Genomic DNA, 8,871 nt, shown 5'->3' with positions numbered 1-8,871 from the left:
AGAATAAATGCACTTCTACAGGCTTCAGTGTTCAGGCTTTTCGGCTACTGCTGTCTTTTATATACAGTATATGGAGCTGGCATTTTTTGTTTTGTTTTTTTCTTTGATTCTTTTGTGGTTTTTCTCTCCTTTTCTTCCCGTCTTTGTCGGGTTCTGGCTGCTGTCATTCTTTGATTGTTTCCACCTGTCCTCTCCTACCTCAGTGTATTTAGCTGCGTGTCTCGCCAGCTGTCATGTGTTAGTCAGTCACTTGCTGTTCGGAAGCTTCCACCAGTGTTGAAGCTCTATCAGCAAACTGTACTGGTGTATCAAAAGTAGAAGTGTGTAGAAACATGTCCAAAATGTTCATTTAGATTAACAGTGATTCACAAACTCATGATACCTTACACAGTTTAATTTTGAAGTGACAGACAAAGGGTCAAGCCCCCGCCCCTAAAGAAAATGTCATAAGAGACACGATGAACATTATTTGAAATGCAAACAGAATTATCAGATAGCAACAGTACCAAACAGCTGAATGCAAGCCTCAAACAGTTTCCTTCATATCTGTGTTTTGAGCTGATTTTTAACAACGGCTTGATTTTTGTAAAGCAGTCAGGCTGAAGAGTTTTCTTCTCTTTCTTCTCATTTTCTAAGAAATGAAAAGATCCACATGAAGTCCTAATTAGCTTCAAAGTGTCAAGGTTGACATAAATTATATTCACAAACTTGCTACATTTCCTAAGCTCCCAGCCTTTATTAAGTGGCAAACTGGGACGCCACCACTGCTGACAGAAGTGTATTGACCTTTAGATGAATCCACTAACCTTTTAAAGATTGCTATTTGGTGGCTGAAGTCAAACTGTGGTTACACCACAGATCACTGCATTGTGTTTTTTAGAAGCCATAAACCATCTTTTTATGACACTAACATCACTTTCCTTCCTTCTGAATAGGAAGAAGACCTTCAAATGCATCTCTCCATTCAGTTACTGTGAAAAATTGCTCTTTAATTTTTAAAGCTTACAGTAAAGAGATTTTATGTCCATTCCCACTAGACTTTTGGATAAAGGCAAAAGCAATTTCAGTGAACTAGAAAGGATCAATGTGCCAGATGTCAGCTGCCTGCTTTTAAAAACTAGTGTTCAGTGACGCGAGTATTAAATGCATCTTACATGGTATCAGCACCTTTTCGTGTGCAGGGGCTTTAAGTCCTCTCTCGTTAATTTTCATTCATGACTGCCAGCATTCAAACCAGTTATTTTAAGTCCACAAACACAGGCACAATAGTTCCAAATGCCAGCACTGAAAAGGTGTTAGGAAGAGATAAATTATTTGAATAATTCATGGAGTGAATATGGGGAGTCATTCAAATGTTTTTGGATTTTTAGATTGCTTTTATAGAGTGTTTTAATTTGCTCAGATGTAATATAAAAATGCGGAAGCAACAGCTTAATTTTCTCGAGCACCAAAAAAACCCACCGGTATGTCACTGCAGACCTTAACTACAGTATATTGATCTGGCAGCTTGTTTGTATTCCTTCACAGACTGTGTTCAGTTCTGGCACCGTGCCGGCAGATGCAGTGCCTGCTTCACTAATAGTAGAGCAGCTGCAGGCTTTGTTGTTCTTTATAGATTTTCAAGTTCCTTCACTACCACAAAGGTCTGCTAGTTATTCTGGCTGATTTAGGCTTCTGGAGAGGTTGAAGTTTAAGAAGCTGCAGAGCTCTGAAAAACGTGAGGGTACAAAACTCAAAGTGAATAATAAAGATGCATATAAAGATGACAGTCAAGCTCTGTCACGGTGCCAAAAGAGAGGTTAAGTCAGGGAAATATGTAAGAGCACCTGTGTTGGTGCGTGGTGTGTGGATGTGAGATAGCTTTCATCTGTGCTTACTTGTAGCTTGTCAATGAAAACGCATGTTAAGAAGGAATACTCACTAACACAAATATAACACCAGCCAATTACATGGAGGCAAGCTAATGCATCCAGCCATATAGACATTGTCAAGGCAACCTGTTGAAGTTCAAACCGAGCATTAGAACAGAGGGAGAAAAGGGTGTTTGAAGATGGTATGGTTGTTAGTGCCTGATGAGCTGGTCTGAGTATTTCAGAAACTGTGGATCCACTGTAAGTTTTCATGTCTCTTAGGTTTACAGAGAATGGTTCAAAAACGATAAAATATCCAGTGAACAAAGGTCAGAAGAGGCAAATGGCCAGACCTCTTCCAGCACAAACAAATTCAAAGCTTGGGTCCATCCCGCCTTGTATGAGCAGTTCAGTCTGCTGAACTAATGGTGTGTTTTCTTGGCATACTTTGGGGCCTTTACTACCAACTGAGTATACTTTAAACATCACTTTAAACATCACAGCCTACATGAGTATCGTTGCTGACCATGTCCATCCTTTTATAACCACAGTGGACCCATCTTCTGATAACCGCAGCCAGCAGGATAACATGCCATGTCACAAAGCTCGAATCATCTCAGCCTGGTTTCTTGAACATGACAGTGAGTTTACAATACTTGAATGGCCTTCATAGTCATCAGACCTCAGTCCAGGAGAGCACCTTTGGGATGTGGCGCAATAGAAAGAAAGTGTAGCAACTGTGTGATAGTAACAATAAAATATGGATTGTGTTTCCTGCACATTGTTGAATCTATACCACAAAAATACACATAAGGTGTAACTTGTGAAGTGGACAGGTGACTGCATATATTCTAATAACCACTAGTTTATGTTGTCTATTACCAGTTCTGTGCTGTTTTGATACACATGTTTGCCCCAGTGTAGCCAAATTTAACACTGCAAACTGTCTGAAAGAAATGTCAATTGTTGTGTGTGTTTCCATCTGCTTCTGTTATCCAGATATTCTTAGGAAGGTGAAATGTAGCAGTCTGGCTGATTGCGTGCTGGGTGGACTTGAATCGATAAAAAATGAAGAAGACAAAATAATTTAAAAAAGCAGCATTAAGTGGTGCTTGTCCCAGATATTTGTTTGTGGAACACCATGTGCTTTTTTTTGGCTTGTTTTCACGTCTTTATCACATACCATATTGTTTTTTAAATATATTTGCCAACTTTTTCTACCTTAGCCAAGTGTTAATAACTTACACTATTTCTTTCTTTGTTCTTTTTTCTTTTACATTTTTTTCCCGACATTCCAAACTCAGTTTTCTGTGCAAAATTGAAAATGCATATTTACATAATTGTGTGTGTATGTGTGTGTTTTATTGTTTCTGTAAGTAAAAAAACAGGGCAATCGACCGTTCATATTGGAATGGAGGAGTAATAGATTGCGGAGAGGTTTTACCTCAGTTCAGGTGAGACAGAGCTGAGCTAAGACTGGTTTGGAGAGAGGTGCCAACTGGAGTAACTGGTATACCAGTTGTGCATCTACTAATTAGCTTTTCATTCAGTGGTGGGCTGCAAGCTAGGAGACACGTAGAGAAGCACTCAGCTGCTGGTCCCTGCCAGTCTGCACAGGGAGCCTGGGATATTGTTTAGAGAGAGCTGTGCATGTTCAGTGGGCATTTATTTCATGTTACCTAAAGTGTGTGTCTTGGAAAATATAAAGTATGTGTACTGCCAAAGTTATGTACCGAGAGTGTTGAGGTGGACCCACGGAGAGTGGAATCTCGGACCTCATAAGTACTTTCTAACACAGAGCGATGGAAACAGACCTCTGTTATGAACATCTGTAGAACTGTTCTACCGATATTTCAGGAAACCTCTATGGGTTTTGAGTTGGGACACAACAATGTCCATCTCTGATGTACTGAGGCAGACAGCAACTATGTCCCAGAGCTATTGCTGACCTTAGTTTGTCGCAGCGTTTAAGGCCACCACCTCAAGCCTGCAAATCGAATCACATGAGTAGACCAAAAAGTAACGGCATAATCCATTTGAAAAGCGCAAGCACAGGATTTAGAAAAAAATACAGCATAGGTAGAAAACATAACAACAGAACGAGAGAGCCTCAGTAGTCTGAAATGCAGGCTCCACGTGTCTCCAGGGAGGCACTAAAAACTGATGCATACTGATATTGGCAAAGTGAATTGTTCGGTTCCTAACATCAAGCATAAATCAGTAGTTCTGGAGAATGAGCCTGCAGCCAGATGACATATTAAAGGAAAAACCTAAACAATTACGGGAAAAAGCACAACAAATCCGGTCGCTTTATCATCAGGCGCACCGAGCTGCACAGCGAGGCAGTCAACATCCAACATGCTATGTGGCATTTATTAAAATTCTGAGCACGCCCAGCTGTTTCTGTGTCAAAATGGCAAGAGGGAAACGATCTAAGTGACTCTGAAAGGGAGTTCATTGTTGGGGCATGGATGATTGCTCAACTGACAGATGCAAGGAACAGTGACTAAAGTGACATCTGTGGTTATCGCTAACTGAAAAAGATCAGTGGCGGGGCTTGGAAATTGTGGTTGACAGCCCTTATTTGAGGGCTGTGATGCTTGTGCATTAGTGTGATAGGTAAGAAACGAGTCGTCCTCAGGTGCCTGAGAATGTCAGAGCAGGACGTGATGTGACTGTCAGTAAGAGCAGTCCACTGGTGAATACCTAGAGTGGGATATTATACTAGGGTTGCAGTGCATGAACCTGTTACAGGGATGAAAGCAGGGTGGAAGCTATAAATACTAATCTAGAGATAAAAAGGACATATATCAATATCAAAAGACCAGAAGAAAGGCTTAAGACTTGAACCCTACAGTGAGGGGCTCAGTGGACACATCTTTACCAATAAATGTGCAATATTTACCACAACAGCGTATCTTAAGTAAAATTAATAAATAGCTGTGTGCTGAAAATATCTCGATCTCAAAGTCTCCACTTTTTAGTTTACCTCTCCTAACCATCAACTGCATTACTTGACATGCAGCCAGAGCAGCAATCCTCTTTCTGACATATTGACATCCACTTGTTGTCATAAAATTCTTATGATGGATATGCATTTTCTGAACGCGCTGGGTGGTATGTGCTATCCACATGAGCCAGTGTGATTTGAGATGTCCCCACATGATTTCACATGCACCTCTGAAACATTTTGTGTGCTTTCAGCTGAGATTTGGATGTGATTTCTGTAAACAAGTCCTCCTTCTCCCATCTCCACCTGACCCGCCACTTAATGGGTCATAGTGCCTCTCCAAAGAAATGGAAATTACGACATGCACCAGTGTTTCTGCTGCTGGTACGAAAACCCAAAGGAAGCACATTACTCAACAGACAGTTTAATGAAAAGATGATTTTGAAGTGAACTCTACAGAGGGGCTGGTGTTTGGCATTAAACTTTACTTACTGTGCATGGGAAATAAGGGTGTCTGGCAGCTCATACCAACTCCTTTCACCAGCAAAAGAGAGGAAAATAGGTTAAATTATGCATCATTAGCCTTCAATGAATATACAAAGAATCAAAATTACCAGTATTAGAAGAATAAAGAGAGAACAAGGAGTTTTCTGTACCACATTCTCATCATTTAGAGAAATATTTCAGCTGCCATTTGCTGCTCCCAACTTCTGGCTTCACAGAAACAGAAAGTTAATTTACGTATGAACCCCCAGCCCGAAAAAAAAAAAAATATGGTTGTTCTTCACTGTAGGATTATCTTTTCATGCAACTCCTGATTGCTCCTTTCACTACTTGCACTTGCACATCTGTATCAAGCTCTAAACTCCTCCAGTGAGTCAAAAAAGTGAACCTTGGACCCTTATTTTCATTTTGAAGGTGAGGACTGAGTCACTGAGAGCTAAATGTAGCAAGCAGAGCATGCGGAAAGTGAATATTTTACTTGGTGTGACCAAAAATGTGTGCTGTGAGCAACTAAACAAGAGAACAATGGCAATGCTTCAATGCTTTGGCATCTTTTCTTTTTCTGCCAATTTATGGTGCATGTTTAAATGTCAGCAAATGATGAGCATGCACTTGGACACACTCCTGACTTTATGGACGATTTTCAGGCTTGTGTACTGTGGTGGTGATCCTTGACATGTGGCTTGGATCAGTTTAACACAGAAGTTCATGTTTGTTCCTACTTTGGCACAACAAAATTAGTTAAAATCAGTTAAAAAGAAGTCATGCATGAAGATTAGATGTGTTTCTGTTTGGATTAAGTTTGAAGGTTGGTGCGAGCACAGACAAGTTGAAATACTTCTTTTATGTTTAAAAGGAGAGGTCAGGATCATGAAGATTTTTAATATACCTATAATAACCCTTAAGCTACCTTTGTTTACTCTAAAAGAAAGAGAGTGAGAGACCACCTCAATTATCTGGCCAGCTGCTATGCAATCCTCCAACTCCAAGAAAAACATTAGCATCTGCTACAGGAAGAAACTTTAGCATAAGATTTGACTTTTGGCCAAAACCTAATAACATATAATTCAGGGAGCCATAAAATAAAACAACTTTGTCCAATTTAATATACCTTTAATAACCCTTGCGCTACCTTTCTTTACTCTAAAAGAAAGAGAGTGAGAGACCACCTCACATACAGGCAACTTAAAACTTGATATTTCATTTGCTTCAGCATGAGTTTACATCCCATTAAATCACATTTTCTTTACATTTCAGCAAAATGGATCAGATGGCTGCTTGTTAAGGAATGCAAAGAGCACACAGACTGACAGACAGACGGGAGAATACATACAGAGATTCCATTATTATGATTATTATGATTGTGATGATGATTGTGATTATTATATGTTTCTGTAACTTTAAAAATCTAGAGATTAAATGATGTTACACAATATTCAGCAGGTGTTAGGTCCTTCATGTGCAGGTTGTCTGTAGAGCTTACAGTAAATCACACATTTGATGTAAAACTTTCTTCAGATCAACAATATTTATGTGGATTTTCAGCTATGTGTTGCTTGTTGATGTTCTCTCTGCATATACGTTAGTAACACTGTTAATAGGGTTAGGGTCACTCTGATGTGCTCACTTCTAATCAGTCCCTGTGAAAATCTTATCATCAGCTCTGCCTGCTGTGTTTTTGCCACCGCCAACATATCCAAAACATACATAGCAGGTCTAATTCCTATCTTTTAAACCTTCCCTTTCACTCTTGCTGCTATCCTTCTGTCACAAATCACCCCTGACACTCATCTCCACCTGCTCCACCCTCTTGTTCCCTGTCTGTTGGTTTTGATTGCTGACTTCAGATATTTAAACTCATCCACTTTCATTACGTCTCCTTCTTTCTTCACTGCTACACATGTCTCCCTCTCATTCATACACATGTATTCCATCTTGCTTCCACTGACTTTTTTTCCTCCCCAGAGCATACCTCCATCTCTCCCGGCTCTCTTCCACCTGCTCCCTACTCTCACTACAGATCACACTGTCATCTTGCAAACATATACTAGCAGAAAGTCCATGGAGACTTGTGACTGATCTCATTTGTGTACCACTGCAAACAAGAATGGGCTCAGAGTCAGTCCCTGATGTAATCCCACATCCACTCTGAATCCATCTGCCCTTCCTATCATCCTTATACATGTCCCGCTCCACCCTCAAACACATACACATACACTCCTGACTTCCTCATGCAGTACCACAATAATATACTTTCTCTAGATCCACAAAGACACAATGCAGCGTCTTCTGAACTTCTTTGTACTTCTACATCAACACCCTCAAAGCAAACATTGCATCTGCAGTGCTCTTTCTCAGCAGGAAGCCATGCTGCTGCTCACTGATCGTCACCTCTCTTCTAACCTAGCTTCAACAGTTCTTTCCCAGAGCTTCATGGTATGGCTCATCTGCTTTATTCCTCCGTAGTTGCTATAGCTCTGGACATCAATGTCCTTCCTGATGCAACCCTCCCCATTTATCTGGGCTTGGGACCAATCATAGTTGTGATTTTGCTTTTGACAACAGGGGTGGCAATATATGTGCTAATGGTCAACTGGCTCTCAGGGCCTGTTCCTTTTGCAGTGTGTGCAAGTTTCCACTTCTACTGCAATGCTAGATAAATGATGAAAACACTCACTGACACATCTAGTTACTTTTTACACTGCAATTATTGAGTTTGGACTAATAGAGAAACTCCAAAACAAACTCACTGATGCATGGAAACAATGAGATATTAGCATTTATTTGGAGTTGCGCATGTGTTTACCTGATGAATGTATAATGTACAGCTGGTGACATCGTCTGGGCTCATGTGTCAAGTTTCCCTCACATCCACTTTGATTAATATTTTTCATGCTCTTAATTTTAATACTTGAACTAGAAAAAGTCTCTCGAAAATTGGATAGGATGGAAGGACATTACATTCCTTATGGCACAACAAATGAAGCTGCAGAGCAGTTCTCGTTCAATTATCTGGCCAGCTGCTATGCAATCCTCCAACTCCAAGAAAAACATTAGCATCTGCTACAGGAAGAAAATTTAGCATACGATTTGACTTTTGGCCAAAACCTAATAACATATAATTCAGGGAGCCATAAAATAAAACAACTCTGTCCAATTTAATTTCTGCTGGCAGGCAGAATTCGTCACCTCTCGTGTTGCAGAGTATCATCTAAGCGTTCAATGAGACAGAAAATGATTCAACTAAACAACACAGTGGGGAATTCTGGCAACTATAACAGCAAAACTTGTGCCAGTTATTGCATTTTTCTTTTTTCTTTTTTTTTTTTTGGCCTGTCCCGTTTGGCTCTTTTGCCATCAGAATTGTTGTCTAAAGGCAAAGAAAGATGCCCAACGGATTTACTTTACCAAACTGACCATCCCAGCCTTGCCGTAATGGTCCATTTGATTCACCTTTTATTGTTTATTTTATTTTCACTTACTGAATACGGGACAGACTTGACTGGGGGAAAGAAGGGGAGAAAGAAAGAGGGAAAGAGAAACAGCTGAGAAGAGGGACGGGGGAGA

This window comes from Astatotilapia calliptera, chromosome 7 (genome assembly GCF_900246225.1).
Source record: "Astatotilapia calliptera chromosome 7, fAstCal1.2, whole genome shotgun sequence".
NCBI classification, from domain to species: Eukaryota; Metazoa; Chordata; class Actinopteri; order Cichliformes; family Cichlidae; genus Astatotilapia; species Astatotilapia calliptera.
This window is presented reverse-complemented; position numbering follows the sequence as displayed.